General features: G+C 38.2%; 1 protein-coding gene across 4 annotated transcripts in view; it reads left to right on the top strand.

Moving 5' to 3' along the window:
- Positions 1–23,926, top strand: part of THRB (thyroid hormone receptor beta) — a 374,638-nt gene that overhangs the window by 150,670 nt on the left and 200,042 nt on the right. For all 4 annotated transcript variants that reach the window (XM_010346543.3, XM_074405732.1, XM_010346542.3 and 1 more), the window contains exon 2: positions 8,315–8,386. The gene's annotated coding sequence lies outside the window, so the exon portion shown is untranslated. The remainder of the gene's footprint in view (positions 1–8,314; positions 8,387–23,926) is intronic.

The following is a 23,926-nucleotide window of genomic DNA, read 5'->3' as shown; positions in this document are numbered from 1 at the left end:
AGCACCCCTTAAACATGCCCCAGTTTGACATTCTAAATGTGGAGTATAACTCCAGGGGTGCTTAGAACCAACCCTTCTTTTCTGGGTTTTTGCATTGGGTTCAGTATAGAACTAGACCGATATCTGCCAATTCCCTGGGCCAGCATAATGATAAAACCAACAGCTATAGCATGCTTTCTTGAGCCAGGCACTCTTCTAAGCACTTTATACATTTTAATATTTAACTTACTAATTTAATCCGCATCACATCTCTATACATTAAGCATTATTATTGTCCTCTTACAGAACTTACGGCTCAGAGTAGTTCGCTTTACTCTGTATGCCTAAAGTGTCTTAAATTTGTTCTTACTATTAATTATGTTGTTTCAGTTCTAATTGTATTTACTCAATCAAAAGAGCCATTATAAAGCTTGTTCTTGTTTGTAACCTGGACTGACAACCTCAATCTCCAGATTATGCTATTGCTCCTTCATGGATAGTGATTTCCCTGCCACACTTTGTTTGGAGATCCTCTAGGGGTGACTCTCTGAAGTGGTGAATGCTATCCTTGTTTAAAGGGGTATGAGGGAGAATAATCTAATTCTACCTAAGAGAGAAGACAGTAAACTGATGCTACGTTTCCATTGCTGTTGGAAAAAGAACAGTAAATGACAGCAAAATTGAATAGCTTGATACTTGCACTGTATAAATTACCCAGCGGAAGAGATGTGTTGAGAGGAAAGTGAGGATTTGATCTCTGCCTTTCAGCTTTCAGTCATTGTCAACCACAAACTACAAAAGTTGGCTCAGCAAACCTTGGCTTCATCCAGGATACTAGGGAGCAAGCCAAGAGATTTTTTTCCCCCGCTAAGGTGCTCAGGATTGGTCTTTTGTGGCTATGTTTACATTGGTGAATAAAGTCTGAGTACATTAGCCAATTTGCTTCGGCAGTGTTTTTCAAACTGTGGTTGGGCTATATTACTGGGTAATAAAATGAATTTAGCAGATTATTACTAACTTTTTAAAAAAAGAAATAGTGCATAAAATAGAACAAAATAGGGTAGAATTAAATGGAATAGAAAGTATCCAAGTGTATCACAGGAATAAGAATATTATTTTGTGGAATTTGTGTTTCATATATATACATATATATCCCCTACATATTTTTGAATGTGTGTATTACAGTATTATAGATTAAAACATTATACAGTGTTACAGTATAAAACATTACAGTATTACAGATTAAAACATACAGTGTTACAGTATAAAACATTACAGTGTTAGAGATTAAAACATTATTTTTTATTGTGGATCATTGTCAAATAATGACTGCTGGGAATTTATTATAATAGAGGGTGTTTTTTCCCAATTTTGTGAGAATACATTTCTACATATATAGTTTTTCACATATTGTTTGTTTCTGTTTGAAGAGGTCATACTTCAGAATTTGATGTTGAGGGGAGCAGGGGAAGTCTTCATGCTGATGCGACAGTAGTAATTTTCTCGTTCATTAACTACAAGTAGAAAACAAACCTGGCTTATCTGAATCTGTCTTTATTGTGGTTCTATGTTGAAATTACCTGTCTTTTCAAATGTCAGATAGAAAACATCCCAAGGTAGGAAAATCACCATAGTGACATTCGAATGCCAACCCAAACATCACCATCCTTTGAAACACAGGTGGCTTTTAGCAATACTATATACCTACTTGCCAATGACTGGAGTTCAGAATTTACCAAACAGTGAAGTCACTCATAGTTAATTGTGGTGACATGTGCTGATTTTAAAACTTTACTGTGATAATTGGATAATAGAGTAAGTTTTCATGTAAACACAGTTTTCCCTCCTAATTCAGCTTAGTTAAAATCTGTATATATGTATATACATATATTCATATATGTATATCTATTATGTATACAGTATGTAATACATTCTGCCAAATATACCCATTTACTGGTACTAAATCTTTATGAAATTAGAGAACAGTTAATACAATAAATATTAATAAAAATATTAGCTCTAGAAAACATCTTACAGCAGAGAGGGTACATAAGTTTCTTCTTAAACTGGTTGGCAATGTCTGTCTGGTTGCTATTTGAGAAGGATTTGGAGATTGTGCTTGGAGTCAGCAGCACAGAAAGATTGCTTTTGATTAGTCATATCTGTGGTGAGCATGGGAGATGGGCAGTGATGATATATATGCTTTGTGTTTATCTTAGAACTTTCTAGTTTAGTAAATCTTTATGGTATCTTGGAAACATGAGTTGCTTCCTCCATTTTATAGAAGGAAGGAAAAGAATAGCATATGGATGTTGCCCATAGCTAAGCCTTTCAGTATCTCTTGCTCTTGTTTCATTCTGTTCAGGTTCAGCTGGATTATTTGTTTAGACCATGCCTCATAAATGTTTCCGTTTACTCCTTTTTCATTTCCATTGTCACTGTTATGTTTTTGATCTTCATTAAGCACCAGAAGCAAGGAAGTCATCTAGAAAACTTCTATCATAATTTCTTTAAACAGTTTTGATGGGGTCAGGGGTCATAGACTCCATTGTAAACCATGCAACATCTATGCACCATCTCTCAGGAATTTGAATCCTTGAACAAACTTCTACAAATTACTTAAGGAGGGTTATAAGTTCCCTGGGGTCTGCACTTAATAACCCCTAGTCTAGTTTGTCTGTCTCTAATCTATCCTTCAAATTTCTATCAGGCTACTATTCCTAATGCACAACTGGTATTATATTATCCGTTGCTCAGAACCTTTAAATTTCCCATTGCCTTTAGAACAAAACTCCAATCTTCTTGGATTAGAATAGAATCTTTCAAGCTCTAGCCCTGTTTCTACCTTTGCAGCCTCATCACCCACTCTCCATCTCCATTTCCCTCTCCCAAACACCAAACTTCGAAGCCAAACCAGAATACCTGTTATTCCCTCAGTGTTCCCTGCACTTCATTCCTGCAGTTGCTGCAGCCTAGGCATCTTTTCCCTCATTTCCACCTAGTTGGGACCTTTATAACCTTCAAGCCAGTATCTTTTCTGATTCTGTTATTTTTAAGGATGTCACACAGGGCACTGAGCAACACCTTGTATGGTACCTGGCACAGCATGACCGTGTATTCGTCTGCTTGCCCACAGATCCTTTCCATGCCCTGCCTCTGTATTACTGAGGGGCTGCCTGCTGAGATTTGTGCCTCCTCTGGGTTCAGCCATTGGAAGGCCTTGGAGGAAGATCAGAGGACTGAGGAAGGGAGAAGCCAGGGTATTTATTCTCCAGTGTCTGCCTCAGATAATATCTCTGACAACAGTTGTGTCTCCTCTATGGCTTCAGCTTCTACTGGAGCAGCGAATTAAAGCTTTCAATTTCTGCTGAATGGCCCCAACCCCAGGGATCCAATATCAATACCTCCATTTCTGTCTCAATAGCTTAGGGGTTTCCTGCTGGATGCCTCATTCTCCCATGTTCAACTTCGCATCTTTTCCTTCATTTATAAATCCATTCCCTGCCTTATACTCTTCCTATTTAAATACCTAAAACAGTTTGTTTTCCTAGATAACCCTGATTGATACAGCTAGCATTGCTGAATTTTATTAAACCATTTTCTATGTGGGCATCTCTTTTTTTTTTTTTTTTTTTTTGAGTGCAACAGGGATAGGCTGCCTATCAGTTATCTAGAGCATAATGACATTATTTGGAATTACCAGGGATAGTAACAAATTACCACAAAACTAAATAGTGTGAAACAATTAGCATTCAGTAGAGCATGAGTCTGAGAGTTGGTTGGGTGCTTCTGCAAGTCTTGGGGGGGCTCACTCATGCATTTCTGATCAGCTGTACATCAACTAGGTGACTCTGCTCATCTTGGCTGGGCTGTCTTATATGTATGGGGCTTGGCTGGTCTAGGCTGATCTGGGGTGGCCTTGGTACGGACAACTGATACGAGTCAACTCCACTGTGTGTTTCTTATCTGTAACAAGCTATCTAAGGCATATTCTCATGGCAATCACAGGAGAGCAAGAGAAAATACTTAAAGGTAGCAAGAACTTTTTCAAACTTCTATATGCAACATATCTGATAACGTTCCAATGGCCAAAACAAATCACATGGCCAAAAACAGAGTCAAAGAGCACAGGAAAATAGAGCCAACCTCTTCAGTAAGAGGAGCTATAAAGTTACATGATAAAAGGGTAGCTACAGGGAGGAATAAAGCATTGTGCCTGTTATTAACAATACTGTATTGTACACTCAAAAATTTGTTATGAGCTGGGTGCAGTGGCTCATGTCTATAATCCCAGCACTTTGGGAGGGTGAGGCAGGCAGATTGCTTGAGCTCAGGAGTTCAAGACCAGCCTGGGCAACATGCATGGCAAAACCCCATATCTACAAAAATACAAAAATTAGCTGGGTGTGGTGGCACATGCCTGTCATCCCACCTACTCAGGAGAGTGAGGCAGGAGGATCACTTGAGCCCAGGAGGTGGAGGTTGCAATGAGCCAAGACTGTACCACTGCACTCCAGCCTGGGTGACAAAGTTATAACCTGTCTTAAAAAAAAAAAAAAAAAAAAAAAAAAAAAAAAAAAAAAACCTTGTTAAGAGGGTATATCTCATGTTAAGTCTTTTACCACAGAAAGAGAGAAAGGGAGGAAGGGAGGGAGGGAGGAAAGGAGGGAGGGATGGATTAGAAAAAAAATAGATATTGACAAAACTCTGAAACTCACAGGTGAAAGAAAAAGAGTTTATTTTTCTATAAGATATAATGCAATGGTATATCAATAAGAAAATGTCCACCAACCTAGCAGAAAACCATGGGCAAACCATTGAAAGAAGGCAGGAAGGAAGGAAGGAAAAAAAGAAGGAAGCACAGGGAGGAAAAGTCACACAATAAGAAATACAAAAAACATTTAAACATATCAGAAGATTTACAACTTTACTTACCCAAGATATAGGTGAATTCTAACGAAGATTCTGTTTATCTGCTATCAAGTAGACAAATATAATATTTAATAACATTTTAGCAAAGATATGGAGAAACAGGACTTTCAGAGTAGACATAAATTGAAACAACCTCATAGAATTTAATTTGGAAATAAAATCAAAAGGTAAAATGTACATTCCCATTGAATGACCAATTCTATTTCTTAAGATTTGCCCTATATTTGAACTTGACACTTATACGATGTTATGCTTTGTAGTCCTGTTTGGAATAGCAGAAGAAAAGACTTCACTGGCCTTCAATAAGTGTCATATTATGAGATACTATTTAACTGTCAAAATAAAACTTTAAAAGAATGAATAAGTACTTTATAAAAACATTAAAAGGCCACTAACACGATTCAGTCAATCTAGCTCAGGCTTCATATGAGTTAGTGAGAAATCAGAGACTAAAGAAAGGGGGTGCAGGGAGAATGAATTAATTTTGCCCTAATATTAAACCCTTTAAAATAGAATTTATTTAAATTTAACCCTTTAAATGCTTTGCAAATAAAATATGCATTGTGTGTTTGCTAGTTCTGTACAATTTCATTCGTACAAAGTTACTCTCACAAAAAAAAAAAAAAATAGACCAAGTAAAGAGCCGTTTATAAATAACATATTAGTAAACCAAGTTAAAGGGACTTTATTTATCCTTTAACCTTCAATTTGCATTAATTGAGAGCAGTCATGGGAAATAGTGCCAACCTCACCTCAGGTCAGGTGGCTTAACAAAATGAACTGTTTCATGCCCAGAAATAAATATATTCCAAATATAAATATGAATCAGTTACAAAACAGATTCCTTTGAAACTACAAAATAACCACACTGTTAATATATTTGCGCCCCAATTAAAAATGTGAAGAACACACATTCTGAGCTAAAGCTGTCCCAGGGAGTGATTCTCATTTTTGCTTTGAATCTTGTGTAAACAAAACTGGGCAGTCTCCTTTGAGCCACAGACAAAATTCACGGCCCCTGTTTTCTAAAGAGAATAACTGAAAATGGGTATGTTTAGGTTGGAAGGGTTCGGGGCTTGACCTTGCTACTTCAAATTTCTTTCATCACAGGGAAATCTCTTTCAGTTTGTCTACTTGAAGAGCTCTAATTTTGCTTGTTCTCTGTTTGAAGCACATCATGAAAAAGATGCCGCATGTTTTTGTTATAGCAAAATTTGGAAGCCACCTCGGTGACACTGTTTCATTTTCTTCGTAGCAGTTTTATCTTTAAAACCTGAGTCTGCTCTCAGTCATTTAAAACAAGGCCCATGACATCCGACTGCCTGGGTGTGATTCCTGGCTGGCCTCTTCTGCACTGTTTGACTTTGGGCAAAATGCTTAACTGTTCTCCTCTCCTTTCTTCATCTAGAAAATGGGGTTATTTATAATACTTACCTCATATGGTCATTGTGAGGATTATATTATGTGAAATTAGGCAAAATATTTAGAACAACCCAGTCCATAATGTGTGATTAATAAATGTTGTTTATACCAATGCTTATTAATTACATGAGAATTTTTAGGTTTTCACAGAGTCAGAATATTCTTCAAAGCCTGAATCATAATTATGCTCTCAAATATGTTGAAGTCCAATTTTTGTATGCAAAAGGCACTGTGTGTATTCATGTACTAATGTCGGGGTAATGGTGTGTATGTACACATAATTGCCGTAAAGTCGTAACAATTGCTATAAACACAAGTCTTCTTGGCTTTGTTAATGGTGTCTTTGAGAATGCTTTTTGAATAAGCTTCTTAATTGCCTTGGTCTTCAGCCACTATCAGAGCATTATCAGAGTTTCTGATTGTCAGCCAAATGGTAAGGTGAAGTTAAAGGTTTTGCAATTGAAGGTTTATGAAATGGGCAGTGCAGAGAGATTTTGAAGAAAATAGATAAATACAACTCCAAAGTCTTTCTTAATGCTGTTGTAAAAGGGAAGAAAATTAGTAACAAGTGAGTCCTTTTTAAGAAATATGCTTCTCCTTTCAACATACTGAGTGTCCGCTGCATGGAGTCATAGGGTAGAAGAACCACTGTAGAAACAAGACATGGCAGCTTCTTCAGAAGCCCAGAGTCAAGAGCAGAGAAAATTTGCTTATGCTCACATACATATGCACACCCACACATAACCAACAATCACTTTAATGATATAACAAGGGCTTTTATGGAGCCATAAACGTTGGGTGTTGGGTGAAAAGCCAATGACTGAGTGTATATTTACTCAATGTGGCAGTTAAAGGAAATGAGCTGGTTTACATCAGCATGGTTTGAGCTCACATTCATCATACTGAGTCAAAAATGTAGAACAAAAGATACACAAACAGATTCATTTCACATAGGTAAATTAAAAATAAAAAAACATTGTTCATTCCCCTGGATATGCATTTATGTGTGTGAGTGTTAAAAAAAAAATAGTGGTCTTGAAAGATACAAACCAACTCACAGTCTGGGCTTGGTGTGGGGTTAGCAAGGAGATTATACCTATGCTCTAATTTTTCTAATTTAAAAAAAAGGCATTCTTCATGTTATTTTAAAATATACCCTTTTTAAATAAAAAAAAATTAGAACGTAGGTAACAAAATGTTTGCAATGGTTTATATTTTTGGTAGTAAGAACCCAGATGTTTGCCCTGCTAACCTCTGTTTTTCTAAAATGTCTGAGTTACCCACAACAACAACACAAAAATTGTAGGACTGCAGTTAGTTAAAAATCAGCGTCTCGCTTGCCATGCAGACAGCCAGTCAGCGACATCCTCTGTGGCATGGCAGGTGTCGTGGTCTGTTTGGCTGCCTTTCTCATCTCGTTTGTACCTGGGAGGATTGTTCACCATATGATTGCATTTAGTTAGCACAATCTAGATAGCTTCATGCTTGGATGCAGAACCCATCGCTTCCCCACAGGTTTCATATGGCCATGCCCCACCCAGCCGGCTGGATTGCAACTCTTATATATTGAGACGTATTCCGGGAACCATCCACCGAGATAAAGTAGGACTCTCTTTAACACAAAGTGTCTAAACAGTTTGAGGTTCACATTTGCTTTTTGTTCATCTTCCCAGGCTGCCAATCCAAAGCTCTTGGGTCTTGTCCCTGAAACTCCAGAGAAATGTAGGTCTCCGATATTCACAAAAGTGGTCCCATGCCTGTAAAGTGTTCTTACAGTACTTGTGTTAGGGTCCCTTTCCCTGAAACCATCTCCCCATTAGAATAAGATTTTATCTAAGTCTATTTGCATTTATTCAAAATCAGAGACAGCTCTGAAACCAGACCCTATTTAAACACAGAAATAAGAACAGTTGTAGATTAATCGAATGTTGGGAAACTTTAAAACAATTTATATTTATCTTCTGTATTTCCTTTTTTCCAGATCTGCGGCTTCCTTCTGGTTGGCTGTCCTGCGTGCGTGCCAAGTTCCACACGTGATTTAATGAATAAGAAGGTCAGATGTCAACTTTACTATTTGCAGACTTGCGATCTTTGCTATTAATTGTCCTTTTTTAAAGCATTATGGGAATTATCTCCTAATGTGTAGCTTGCTGCTGTTGTATTTAATGTAGTTTTGAACTCTCTAGGTATTCAGAAGAAATATAAGGCATTAAATGAACTAAACATAATAGAAAAGTAATGCTACTAATTCACTCAAGGCAGTGAGAGAAAAGGGCCTATTTTCACTTGTTATGCCAGAAAACTGTGCTTGGTGAAGATCCAGCAGTCCTCTCTCATGTGTCTTTTCCTTGAGTGCTATAAAAAGGCATGAGAATTAGATAACCCATTGGTCACAGCCAATCAGACAGGGTACAAGCACCTGTGTGGTAAAGATTCACTTTCTTTACTGGCAAGTCTTATGAATTCTCCTTTCAGTCCTGAGGCATGTGGTCATATCAAGCACCCATTCAGATTACTGGGTTATAATTTAAGATCCAGTTTTTTTACATCATCATAACAACACAGTTTCAGTTTGTCTATGCATGTAACGTTGTGTCAGAACTTTCCTTTCTGTGTTTATTATTTTTAGCAGTTTAAAAACTAAGCATGGAAAAATGGCTTTCTGGCGATAAGATGACATTCAGGGTTGGCCAGGGTCTGGCAGTCTATAGAAATGCTCACTGCTGTGGGAGCCAGGCCTTTTGAATGCTGTCTTTGTGCCTCTTCTTGCCCATGGCCTCTGGCCTATTGTCTAGGCGCCTGGGTTGGGGTGGTGCTATCTGATTGTAACCAGTAGTAGTATTACAGCACTCAGTGCCCAGGCCCTCCCTTGGGGCCTGCTGTCTGGCTGCCTCTGTCTCCCAGCCCTCCCCAGAGAGGACCAGCCATAGAGAGTTCTCATATCAGAAAACGCTATTGGTAATTTATAGAATGTTCAAGAAAAAAAGATCACTAAGAATCTTCGAGACCTACGGTTTTCTAACTTTTTTTTATCTTTATGAATAGCTCTCTCCTTTTCCCAAGTGAAATCTTTCAGCAGCCCCCAATTTGTAAAGCATGGAAAAAGACAGCTGTTCTGTTTAAAGATGAGGAGGCTCCTGCAACCCCAGTGCTCAGCCTCTTCTTCACTCCACCCCAATCAAGGTGACCTCAGAGGGTCCTCCATTCCCACCAGGAAACCGGGGGGGACCTCCCTATACTTGCACACTCTTTTTGCAGGGCAGTCTCCTCAACTTACAGATAAGAAAACTAAGAAGAGATTTCTATAGATGCTCAAAACCTGAGGCATTAGACACAAAAGAGTGAACCCTGTATTAATTCATTTCATATAGTTGTAGAAAAAGGAATAACTAATCTGTGGTGATAAGAATCAAAATAGTAATTACCTTGGGGAGAAGAGACGATTGGCTGGCAAGGGGCATGAGGGAATTTTTCAGAGTGATGAAAATGTGTACAGAAGTGTGGATGACCTGCCATTTATTAAAACTCACCTGTGCATTTTACTTTATGTAAATTGTACTTCCATGAAAAAATAAAAACACAGAGGAAAATTAAAAAAAAATAAATTAGGCATTTAGTGAATGAAAATACTGTAGCCAGATATTTGAGTTTGATCAATTTCCTTAAAGCTATGTGGGCTGTTTATTGAATCCAGTCTAAGGTCATTATGCAGACAGCTTTGAAGATTTAAGATCATGCTGCTCTTTTAATATTTTTTGTTCAATTATCACCAAATCCAGAAAATTTCAAGGAATTCCAAACAATGAAACCTGTAACGTGGGTAAGGTGTGATACCTGGGAGTTCTGGGAGTAGAGATCTGGAGGACAATATTTGATTCCACTGACCACAGAGGCCAAGAATCATTGCACTCCCAGTATGTAGCTCCAGGAGGCCTAGAAGGCACGTATTCCAGATGGGGGTCCTCTGAGCTTGCAGGGCTCTAAGAAGCCCCTTAAAAGTCTCTGCTGGGTGGAGTGCTGATGGGTGGAGGCCATCTAGGTCACCCACCCAAGATGCAGCTGGACTTTTATCTGTTTAGGTATTGAGCTTCTCTATCCATTTCCATGTATATAAAGAATTCCGTAAGTGAGAAACATGTGACAAACGTTACACATATTGTATACCCATTCTTAATGAGCCAGATAACATGGAATTCTACTCTTTGAACTATGCTGGGCTTTTGCCTCCTAAGATTGTACAGAAAGACATGGTCCAGTTCCGGCACATTCAGGATCATTCTGCAGGATCATACTGATCTGAACTGACGCTAAGAGTTATAGATAGTCTTAGGCTCAGCCACTCCCCCAAAGAAATATCCCTTCTGAGCCTCTTTCCAGAATTTTGATGCAATCAGGAATATTGTGAGAAAGAGGAAAGATCAAAATAAGCTTGGGGCCCTTTGGAGGTGCTGAGCCATGTAAGTGGCTATCGTTGGTTTTCCATCCAAGACCATACTGCTCATTGCCTAAGGAAACAAGATGCCATAGTGAGGCCCCATACTGTGGGGTCCCAAAGATGTCTTTCTTTAATTTGGGGTTGCATGTTGTTCAGTAATCTCTGCTTCACTGATATAAACCTCATTTCTGTCATGCATTATTTTAACATGCACTATTAACAATACTCATCAAATTCTAATTCTTCATGATTTTTTAATCCTTTGCTCCTACTCATCTGACTGCTTTTTAAATGCCCTATAAAATACAGACTTCTCATGTATCTTAGCAGAGTGGAACTTCTGATGTCTGAGGTTGAAAGACAGGCCTTCCGTGGTACCTATGAAACAGGCTGCTTGTGAATTCAGTCTTTTTGCTTTCAGAGGGTATCAAGAACTATCAAATGATGGGCCCTCTACCTGTGTTTTTGCAGTAGGGCATTTTGACTCTCTAAAAAGCACTTTCCTTACAATGCTTTGAAACAACTTCATTTAAATTTTGCTATTGTGTGTTTTATAAATCAGCTAGTAGGAAGGTAATTATTGTGGCAGAAATACAGCTAAGGACATAGGCTAGGGCAGACAGGACCCGGGGCCAGTTCTGCATTTTAGAGCCTCAAGAGTGAAATGGGGCTGGGAAGAGCAGGGAAAATGTTTCTGAAAAGGAAATAATGACAGCATTAGGAAATGGCAAGAAAGAGTCATTTGGAGCTGGAGAAGGGAAGATTTGAAGATACTCAAATGTTCCAGCCTTTGAGGCTGTATTATTTTTCTTCAGAAAGGACAAAATGTCTACCACTTGAGTGATTTCCCAACAAAGGGCCAAAGCCTATATCACTCACAACGCAGATCCACGATAACACAAATTCAGTTCACTAAGGAAGCTATGGTAAAGCTGAATCAGGCATGAAAAAGAACACTTGAAATAACCAGGACATTTTTTTAACCCACGCATACTGTGCTTTGCCTGCACATGCACACAAATTTCCTGATCAAACCAAATTTAATTTAGCAAGAGATTTTTCTCCAACCAGCTTAGTTTAATGTGCATGAGAGCAGAAATGAAATTATACAATATAAGAGTTTGAGCAGAATTTGCTTTTTTGCAATTCCATTTGAAAGGACCTATTTCAAGTCATTAAGAGTCAATTTAACCAAATGGAAAATATCAAGATATAAGTCAAAATCTTCTCTATTCCAGGGACTTTGGGCAAGTGATCCTTCTAGAGCCGAAGTTCTAGAAATTTCTTTCTTTCTTTTCTCTCTCTTGCTTTCTTTCTTCCTTGGTCTAGTAAATAATGTAACATGTGTGTGGTAAGATTCCAGTTATTCATTCAATGGGCGTGAGGGTAAAATGTCAATTATTAAAGTCCAATTTATTGACATTTTTTCCACGTTTTTAAAAACAGTATGCTGAACATTTTCATCTACTAAACTGCTTGTAAGAGCTATTCACAAGTTAGAAAATATATCTGGGTTTGATTTTCATCTCCTTTTTCTTTCCCCAAATGTTTTCCCTATTGGTGCTATTGAGCTATTAATTTAAAAGCAGGCTGATAAAAAGTTACAAACACCCTAATGTGCGTATTATTTTTACTCCGTTTGTAGACAAAGAAATTTAGGATAAAATAGTTAGGAGCAATGCCTAAAGACTTCACTGTCACAGTGGCAGGGCTGGGCTTTGGCTCAGATTGTTCTGTCGGCAAGCTCCTGGTCTTTGGAAGAGAAGCAGTAGATCAAAGTATACCAACATAATACATTGGCCAAATTGGAGAAATATCTAAATTTTTGAAGAGATAAAAGTATTATTTTGGACCTGCCCATTGTGAAAACCATAAAAAACAGTGATTAAACAAAGGTTTACCTTTTTCTCCAAAGCAGAGGGTGTGGTTCTGTGGTCAGCAGAGACTTATGTACCTTCTTTCATTCTGCATTGCTATTCTTAGCATATGGGTTTATCCTCAGGAGTTCTTCTTGGTTAAAGATAACTGCTGGGGTGCAATCCTTCACATGTAAATTCTAGACAACAGTAGCAATGGGAGAAAAGTATTAAGAGGCACCCATTTCTGGCTATGTTTTTTCTCTTTAGGAGGTCTTATCAGAATGCCCATCAAGCAACTTCTATCTACAATCTCATCTACCGACTCTTAGTTGCAAAGAAAGTGGGAAGATGTGGCTGGGTACTTTGCCACCCAGAATAAAAGTGGGATTTGTTTGTGAGAGAACATGTGGAGATACCTAGCAGACTTGGTCACAGTTAGGCAGCTAGAGGAGTCCCTTCAAGTATGGAGAGGAATGGTCAAAGTGGGGCTTTCAAGGGATCGATCTTGTAGTCAAGTGTATGATGGATACAAAGGGGAGTGATGAAAGGTAGTTTTGAGTACTGTGATTTGTGGTGCTAAGCTCAGTATTAGTGAGATGCCATCAGGGATAGGAGATAATAGATGTATATGATCAAATTTGTAGAGTGAATTGACCAAGGAGAATGTGTTTATTAGTTAGCTGCTATCCAAAACTGTGAACTGTGTTTAAACACACACACACATACCACACACATGGAGGTGTGTGTATGTATATAAACACATTATATATGTGTATCTATATTCATACACACATGCATACATAAAACAAAAACAACAGTGTAAAACTTTTCTAGGGCTCCATACCACCAATACGAAAGATTTCAAACTTTAGTGTCCCTAAGAATCACCTGGAAAAAGGAGGCTAAATTACAGGCGTTGAAAGAGAAAGCAAGAAAGAGAAATTGTGAAGATGACTAGGAAGTCATCCTAAGAAACCAACCTGGAGAAAGTAAAAAAGTTAGGATGGAGGAGGAGCCAGGTGTTAAGTTTTTGTTCTCTCTTTTTTCTTCCTTTCTTCCCTTCCTCCAATCCTCTCTCACTTATTCCCTTCTTCCCTGCTCTCTCGCCTTCTTTTTGCTTTCTTTTTGTCTGTAATTTTTTAATTTTAGCAGGAGTAGACTTATGAGTTTGGTAATCATCTTTTCGTAAACTTTTCATTATGGGCTCCCAAATAAGAAAGAAATTAACACTCAAGTCATCCTAAGTCCCTTTTGTTAAGCCATAAGACAGCAGGTCATGCCATTTTACAGATGACAAAATCAAGACTCATCTATGGTCTTGACAGTTGGAGCCAGACCCCCCAGCATAGCTCTTTTGGAACTACCTATATCCATGGTACGTGATACACTGGCAGGTGCACACATCCCTTGTGTGTGTAATCCACACAAAAATGACCAAGTTTGTCAGTATAACTTTCTTGTTACTATATGTTTGACACCCTTAGCTTCAAGGCAAAAACTATTTTTTATTTTAGCTTTTACAGTCAGCAACAGTTAAATAAGTATTACTTGGTTTTCTCATTTTAACCCTCTCTGATTGCATTTTGTAAACCTCATGTGAGCCCTGTTTTTTCCCACCAAATTCTGGAGAGGGGCAGGTTTGGTTGGCACTGGCTGCTGACTACTCCAGGTGTCTTCCCATACAGCTTGCTGGGGCAAGTGTTGTGATTTCTGCTTTGACATCCTGGACAAAGTCTCTCGTTAATAAGTAGATGCCTACCTACTTACGTAGTAAAAGTCTAAAAGCATGCCTGGGAAAAACACACACCAATTGTAAAACAGTGGTTAGCTTGGTGAGAGATGAGAGGGAGGAGAGAGAAGAAGATGGGTTTGTAGCGTTTTGCTATTTTATTTCTTATAGGGTGATGGATCAAATATCACAAATCTGAACAGCAGGTAACCTGGGTGTCTGTAATATTGTTTTATATACGTTGAATGTGTGAACTGCCTTATAACTTAAACTTTTTTAATAAATTAAGTAAATGTCCTTATAGGCAAAGTGATTTGAGCCTTAGAAATGAAACCTTTCCTTTTAGTTTTGAGCAGTCTACGATAGTGTTTCTCAAAGTAAAGCATGCATTAGAATCATCTAGAGGTTTTGTTAAAACGGTATATTGGGTTCCAGTGCCAGAGTCTCTGATTCAGTAGGTCTGGAATTGGACCTAAGAATCTGCATTTTAACAAGATCTCCAGTGATGCATGTTGCTTATCCAGAGACCACACTTTGAGAACCACTGGTCTGGAAGAATTTTTCATCAAGAAAACTAGAGTTGTGTTGATTGCTCACTTTTTCATTCATTAAACAAGTGTCTGTGACATAAATGTGTCTATTCTAGCACTTGAACTGGGCCAAGTATTGCACATGAATGTATAAAAATAATCTGTCTGTGGTGGAAAGGATACATGACTGTTCAATACAATTGTGTAGGTCGGACACTGTAAGTGGTGCCCACTGGAGTACTATAGTTTAGCCAGTACTATAGTTTTGTGACAGTCAAAAGACTGTCACAAAGCAACAAAGCAACATGTGCACAACAGTGTAATACATGCTGTGATATAAATATGCATGATGTTCTTTGAGAGATGAACAGAACCATGAAACCCCAAAATGAATTGGGGATATAGAGCCAGGCAAGAGTTCCTGGAGGATAGGACACCTCAGTTGAGTCTACACAGGTGAAGAGAAGTTATCTGGTCAGCAGTAAAGGTATAGGAGGACAAGCAGGGGAAGCAGAATATACAAAGATATGAAATGTAGTTTGTAAGAAGGGTTTGGACATTTGGAGTTTGAGGTATTTACAGACATTCATGTGGAGGCATCAAATGCTCACAGATATTTCCTGGGCTGTGGACTTCAGTTTGGATAATATCTAGGTATTAATCACTTGTATTTATATATTATTATAAATAATACTGCAGTAAATATACTTACATATACATTTTGTCTTCATTTCTGATTATTTCCATAAGAGGCATTTCTAAAATAAAGGCTACTGATAAATATAGTAAAATTATTTTATAAGACGTTGTATCATTTTATGCTTCCATTAGCATTGTAGAAGAATGTCTGCCTCCCCATGACCTCGCCAACATTATTTAATCTTCACAAACTAGATAACCCAATAGTGAGGCTGCTTTAACGTATACTTTACTGATTATTTGTAATGTTGGACATTTTTCACTTTTTGTTGACCTTTATTCAAGGTTTATTTATGTCATGTGCCTATTTGCTATAGGATATTGATTTTTTAAAAATAATTTTAAGAACTCTTTTTTTCTTTATGAAGGATATTATCTCTTTGTCTATCTCATGCATTGCAAACGTGTTGTTCTAATTTCTCATTTACCTTTGCTGTAACAGTAGATAGCTGTTCCCTCTGCCTGGAGCACTCTCAGGTAACCCACCAATATGCCTAGCGGGCTCACTCCCTCAGCTGTTGCAAATCTTAATTTGAATTTTATCCTCTCATTGAGGTTCACTCTATTTGCTGCTTCAAATCCCCAACAAGGACCGCTCTTGACAGTTCTGATCCCCTAGCATCTTTCACCTTTTCACATAAAACATCTTTTATTTATTTTGTTGTTAGTTTCCGTCCATTAAAATGTAAGCTCCTTAATAACAAGGACACAGGAAGCTTTGTCTGTTTTATTTGCAGATATATCCCAAGTACCTAGAATGGTGCTTTGGCACAAAGTAGATGCTTAGTGTCTATCTCTTAAGTGAATATTAACTGGTTTTCTATAGTCATTTATTGTCCTAGGGTTTCAAATTTTAATCCATATAAATGCATCCTTTAGGATCTGATTCAAATGTCTGGTCTATTCCATTGTATACTGATGAATGTTTTAAACCCTTACCATTGGGATTTTCCAACACTCTTAGTAACTCTTATAGCAACTATTTGATTGAATTAGAAACAAAATTCCAATTTCTTACTTCCTAAATATATCCCTTAGAAGTGGGAGAATGAGGGTTGGGGGTCTCTGAGCATTTACTTGGATGAACAAAATAGTTCATCAAAAATGTTTGTCTCTTTCACAAAATCATCTACTTACTTACTTTATTCTAAACACAAGTTTTTGTAGTTGTTCATTCCTATGTTATGCTGACTTATTTTATGAACACTCTCAATGGCAACCATATAAGAAGTCCATATTAAAGATTGGACAGCTTCAGCCAGGCACAGTGGCTCACGCCTGTAATCCCAGCACTTTGGGAGACTGAGGTGGGCAGATCACATGTCAGGAGTTAAGAGACCAGGCTGGCCAATATGGTGAAACCCTGTCTCTACTAAAAATACAAAAATTGGCTGGGTATGGTGGTGGGCACTTGTAATCCCAGCTACTTGGGAGGCTGAGGCAGGAGAATCTCTTGACCTTGGGAGGCTGAGATTTCCGTGAGCTGAGATTGTTCCATTGCACTCCAACCTGGGAGACAGAACAAGACTTCATCTCAAAAAAAGAAAAAGAAAAAGAAAGTTGTAACTAACTGTGGTGGGGGGGGCCATGGGGGAGATCAGGATGCGTATTCACAAAAAAGTGAACAATCATTCTAATTATTCATTATTATTTATGTTTTGCCACTCCAAATGAATGGGGCAGATACCGCATATTCAAGATATTAAGAAGAGGAAAAGATGATGGTGGATTGCAGTGGTCTATGAATCCTTTACTGGGGGCATTAGAATTTGTATCAAGCCTAAAGAATAAGTGGAATTTGACTTTTATTAGAGAGGAGAAAGGGAGCAGGAGGGCTATCAGTCCTAAAACCTATTTTCAACCCTTAGCACTTTTTGTTCTCGTGTTGTTGTTTTCATAATTGAAGGCAATGGATGTTATCATATCTAGACTATTGATATAGCATGATTTATTACATGTTGGAATATTTTTTATTTCTACTCCAAACATTTGGCACACTAACACACTTTTTACACTTTTGAAATTGAAGTTAATCAATGAGGGAAAACAGGCATGGATTGTTATATTTAGACCACTCATCAAAGACAACAGCAAGTATTCTTCTTGCTTTGTTTTTTTGTTTGTTTCTTTTGAGACAGAGTCTCTCACTCTGTCACCCAGAGTGGAGTGCAGTGGAGTAATTGCAATTCACTGCAACCTCTGCCTCCTGGGTTCAAGTGATTTTCCTGTCTCAGTTTCCTGAGTAGCTGAGATAACAGGCATGTACCACTATACCTGGCTAATTTTTGTATTTTCAATAGCGATGGGGTTATGCCATGTTGGCCAGGCTGGTCTCGAACTCCTGACCTTAGGTGAATCACTCACCTCAGCCTTCCAAAGTGCGGGGACTACAGGCATAAGCCATGGCACCCAGCCTCTCCTTGCTCTTTTAAACCCACTTGCAATTAATTGAGAGTGAACCAATTACTTTCTTTCAGTGCTGTTTTTCTTCCTTTAAGAGGAAGTATTTAATATGACAGGCACCATGCCAACCAGTAGTTATAAATCTGCAAGGGAGCTGGGTGAGAGTGGACCTGTTCTGCTGTAGACAAAGGTGGGTTTTGGCCATTACTCTAAAGAAGAGAAGGAGAAAGATAGAATGAATGGATGGATTCATGGATGGAAATGAATGAATGAGCAAACTGGACAAAGCATCACAAAGAAGACAGGAGTCTATAAAGTTAACAAAGTGACTCCTTTCTAAGACCTCTCAAGTACTCAATAAAGAAACTGAAATGCATGATAGGAGATCCTAGTAGATCTGCTGTAGAAATGACCTACCTGTAAGTCAGTTGAAACTGAGGGAAGCATGGAGTGAGACAGGCAGGTCAGGTGCCCACAGGGGTGATATCCAAGGTGGCTGGGAGGGATTGTAGAAAGCCTTGATATGAGTGTTCAGACCAAGGTGGAAGCTGGAGGAGGAGCTCTTTTATTAACAAGTGTAGCACTTTATGGTGGTTTAGAACAGTGCTGCTTATGTTTTAATCCTGTTATACATCTGAAAGAACTATTACATAGTAAGTTTGATCCCTGATTGCTTTATTTCAAGTACTGAAATGGTTTGCGGATTGACTCCCATACTTAATTTCTAAATCCTCCTATTGAGATAAATGTCTACAACTGGTATTATGACTTCTGGAGAATTCTAGTGGAGGTCCTAGGGAGAATCCTCATCTGTTTATGCCAACTATTGGTGTTTCTGGTCACACAGAATTATAGAATCTGGAAAGTTTCTTAGAGATGATCATTTACTTCTCTAAGTATGATTTGTGGCTAGAAGCATTGGCCCCACCAAGGAGCTGGTTAGGAACGCAGAATCTCAGGGCTCACTCCAGATCTAATGAATCAGAACCTGTACTTTAACAAGATCCCAGGTGATTTTAATGCACAGTAAAATTGGAGAAGGCTGAGTCAACACGCAATGCTCCTGTTCTCCACACAGCTAGATGCATTGTATGATGGTTGTTGCTCCTTAAGAATACTATTCGAAAAAGAACAGGGCCATTAACAGCTCCTGTCTTGCTTGGCTCAGGGAGCAGTTGCCATTTTAAAAGGTAGAAATGCTGCTCCCAGAAAGTGAAGAGGGAATAGGATCAAAAAAAAAAAAAAAAAAAAAAAAAAAAAGTAGGTAGCAACAGTGGTTGCCTGGGGCCTGAGTTAGTTAGAACAAGTCAGGTTATTGAGAAAAACATGATGGTAACTTTAATCTGTGGGCCACATAAAGCTCATCTAAATGACATCATTTTATGGAAAGCCTAAACACCAGTAGGCCTTCTTTTAAAGATTTTTGAGGAAGAGAAAGTGGAGTGAATGGGAAACAAGTGGGCGTGAATGTGATGATCATAAGAAAAAAATGCTCTTATGGTCAAATTCACTCACAAGTTCTGTGTCTATACCAACCTGGGACTGATGCATTTACTAGCACCCAAACCGTGTTTGTCTTACAAAAGGTGGCAGGATATCAGGTAGGAGAGATGGAGCTGAAGTCTTTGATCTTTTCTGTGAAAGATTAGATGCAGGACCATGTGATAAAATGAATGTGAGACTATTCCCATGTATTTCTCAACTATAGAAAATACAAGCTTCTATAACAAGAAATGAGTTTCAGTAGAAGGATCTAGATGAGCCATAACCTTGATAATAACAATGGAAAAGAAAACAATTCACAGTAATATTCCTTTGTACCTGAGCAACTATACTTTGAAGCAATCAGATTTCAGTTCAGAAAGGAAATGCTGAAGAGAGATTATGCTGCCCCAAGATGTGCAGACCCAGAGAGGAAAGCCATTCTCCAGGCAAAGAAAGGAGCTTCAGAAGTTCCTCTAAAAGACTTAGACACTTTAATTACCCTAGTAAGGGACCATAAAACAGAGATGGGAGGTGGGCCTGGCCCGAAGCAAATACAATAAACTCTTTGTTATCTGGCAGATATAGATTATATTAACCAAAAAAATGATACTTAAACCATTTACCTACTTTTCCCAGGGACTTTAAAACAATTACTATTTTCTTTTTTTTTAAATTTTTTTATTGCATTTTAGGTTTTGGGGTACATGTGAAGAACATGCAAGATTGTTGCATAGGTACACACATGGCAGTGTGATTTGCCGCCTTCCTCCCCTTCACCTATATCTGGCATTTCTCCCCATGCTCTCTCTCCCCACCTCCCCACCCCTCCATCCCTCCCCCATTTTCCCCCCACGGACCCCACTGTGTAGTGCTCCCCTCCCTGTGTCCATGTGTTCTCATTGTTCAACACCCGCCTAAGAGTACTATTTTCTACCTTTGTTTGAATCTATGAAAACTGTAGTTTTAATTTGAAAGAATAAAACAGGTTAAGCTTCTACTACTGGTTTATTTTCCCAGCTAAGTGATTAAGGGGACAAAATGAAATGTATATCTATCATTGTTTCTCTCCAAATCAATATTTTATAAAAGTTCATTTTTTATTGAAATTTATCTCTAGTTTCTTACATTATAATTATGACTTTAAATATATTTATAATTCTGATCTCTCCTGGACTTCTGAGATTATCTTATTTTTCTTGGCCTGAAATTAACTTATTTTTCTTGGCTTTATACTATAACTCAGTACTGTCCACTAAATATATAAAGTGAGCCACAAAGCCAACTCACATATGTAATTATAAATTTCCTAGTAACCACATTAAAAAATAAAAACAACAGGTGAAATTTATTTTAATACCACATTTTCTAACTCAATATATAAAATAGTATTCCAACAAGTAGCCAGTAGAAAAATTATTAATGAGATATTCTACCTCCTCTTTTTCATGCTAAGTCTTCAAAATCTAGTGTGTATCTTACGGCACATTTCATTTGAGCTAGTAGCTATGTGTGGCTGATGACTAGTGGTTACCATATTGAACAGCACAGCATTGATTCCAGGGCAATCATTCCTAATATTTTGGATTCAGGTTTCTTTAGGGGGACCTTATGAAAACTGTGCACCTTACTCCCAGAAAAAAAAAATTATATTAATATACAATCCCCCATAAATTTTCAAGGAATTTATGAAATCTTAGAAGCCTGTCTTGGACTCTCCTGAGGTAAAATTACCCCAAATGTCCATAATTTCATCACCAGTCTCACATTTTTTTATAGTTGACCTTTTGGATTTACATAAATTATTTTAAAAGGAAGCCACTATTTCTATAAATGAAAAATGTGTCATATATCAAAAGCAAAAGATAACTGTAAAAAATTACTATTATTCTTTTAAAAATTCATTAACCTACCCACTAAACTTATCTTTCATATCACCCTTTGGGATACACTGCCTAGGGATCTGGAAACCAGATGAGGAGGCCCTGCTCTCAGGCTTCCTCTGAATGGATGCAGGAAGGAAATGGAGTCTTCAGCGATGCACTATTAGGTCATTATAGTAACACAACCAGTTGCGTTACGTAAACCCACACAGTGAGATGGAGATTGGGGGTGTAAAACTGGGCAAAGTCATTCACTTTGATAAGGTTCATGGACTTCAGAATTATTTATTTTCTTCTGCTGATTTTTCTTCTCTGGCTCTGTTTGCGAGAAGAACATCTGAACCTCTGTCCTCTTGGGGGAAAGGGTGGGTAGGAGAAGGAGATCTGTGTGGTGGCTTAGCTGAGCTCTGCTCCAGGCCTTAAAGAGATGGCTCTTTCTCTCATCTTCTCTGCAAGCGTCCTCCTTTCACAGTCTAACTGGTGAGACCCAATGGACAGAGGAGAAAGGATATAAGGGCTTGGCCACCTGACCTTTCTGCCACATAGACCTCAAGTCCAAGATTGCAAATGCAAATGCCAGTAAAGGTTGGGTGGGTAAGTTCAATGAGTCATTTCTGAAGGGACTGGAAATTTGGACCTTTGAGCAAAGTCGTCCCTATTTTTGTCAAATGTTGACTAATTTGTTATTAATTATATTTAACGTTAGATATTTACATTTTGTATTTAATACTAGAAACATCAACCAGAAGACTGACTATAGATTGTAATTCAGGCTGATTCAGGCCATCAGAATGCCAATTAAGTTTCTGCCAAAACATCAGTGCTGGTTCTCAACTCAAACATGTTCATGCGTTTCGTTGATATTACAGGGAGGGGAGGGCTGGGATGCTGCTGGCCTTTAGCAGTATAAAGACAGCCCTGCACCCAAAGATTTGTCCTGCCACAAATGCCATAATGTCCTTGTTGAGAAACACTGAAATAGTAAAAGAAATTCTGCAGGTCCTCATGTGATAAACGGTTCAACTCTCATTAGGAGCCAAGGCTCTGTTTGGTAAAGAGAAGACAATACATTTTTCTGGAGCATCTCTTTCCTTTTGATTGGACAGGCATGGCAGACATAGCAGGCTTCAAGTATTTGAGGTTTCTGATCGTCTTTAGTTCGTCTCACGTTTCTGCAGGTTTTTTTTTTCTCTTTCTTCTGGTTTTAGTATGCTTACACTCTTCAGAGAGTTTTAGCATTATTCCTTTATGAAATGGCTTTCAAAAAGTGACACCCAAAGCCATGACTTGACTGAAAGTATATGACTGAGAAAGGCCCCTGTTGCTAGACTCCCATAATAGAGAGTATAGCTGAGATGTCCACTCATGCTCAAAAGGGAATTCTGCTGCAGGTGTGACCTTCACAGCAGCGGACGTCCTTGCCGTGGGTTGTTTGAAAACGCTGAGTTTGCCATGATGTTGTGTTCCACATCCAAGACAGTTCCACTGCGACATGTGTCAGTTTTTATTCAGTGAAGACCTTTTTCCCTGAACAAACGAGGGTGTATATGACCCATTCTCTGAGTTTTAGATGAGTGATGAGGTATTTCATCCCTTCTCATCTAGGTGATCTGTCCATCTATTTTGTGAAAACTTTTTAGTGCATTGGAAGCACACATATGCTAAAGCATATAAGGCTCCATGAGTTTTTTATATAGTTGCATACTTATGTAACTTACACTTAGAAGGACATGCAAAACATGTCCAGCAATGCTGAAGGTTGCCCATGCCCCTCCCTGTCACTACCTGCCCCATATCAGTATTACCACTTTTCTGACTTTTATCACCATCGATTAATGTTTTTATCTCTTCTTGAATTTCTTATACATATTACATAACACACACTCTTTTCAATTTGACATTTTTTGCTCAATATAACATTTTTGAGATTCATACCTGTTGTTACATATGTCAGGATTTTATTCTTTTTTATTGCAGAGTAGTATCAATTACATGGACATACCACGGTATGTTTATTCATTCTCTTGTGTAGCAGAAAACTGGGTTGTTTCCAGTCTAGGGCTGTCTTTTGGTGGACATCTGCATTTCTCTTGAATATAAACCTAGGGGAAGATTTGCTAGGCGATAGGGCAGATATATGTTTAACTTTACTGGAGACTTTCAAAGAGCTTTCCAAAGTGGTTTTAGAAATTTACAGTGCCCCCAACAGTGTAAGAGAGTTCAGTTGCTCCATATCTTCTACAATACTTGATAATGTTCGTCTTTTTAAATTTTAGTCATTATAATGGGTATGTAATAGTCTCTCATTGTGGCTTTAATGTACAAACTCCTTTGCATTTTCACCTAAAGTAAATGAGTCATAAACATTGAAGTTTATGTAGAAGCTTTTAAGTTCTTGGTTCAGGCTATGGCATGTGCAATGGATTTTAGGAATTCCTAACCCTTTCAAGGAATCCTATTTCTCTTTCCCGAGAGAAGTGATGTCTAATTGTACAATCATCCCAGCTTAGTCAGATGTGAAAATTCCTCAGCCGCACCTCTCGTGTGGTATCTCCATGTCATGGCTTTCACAA

The sequence above is a fragment of the Saimiri boliviensis genome, chromosome 9 (assembly GCF_048565385.1).
Source record: "Saimiri boliviensis isolate mSaiBol1 chromosome 9, mSaiBol1.pri, whole genome shotgun sequence".
Lineage (NCBI taxonomy): Eukaryota > Metazoa > Chordata > Mammalia > Primates > Cebidae > Saimiri > Saimiri boliviensis.
Note: the sequence above shows the minus strand (reverse complement) of the source record. Positions and strands in the feature narration are given on the sequence as shown.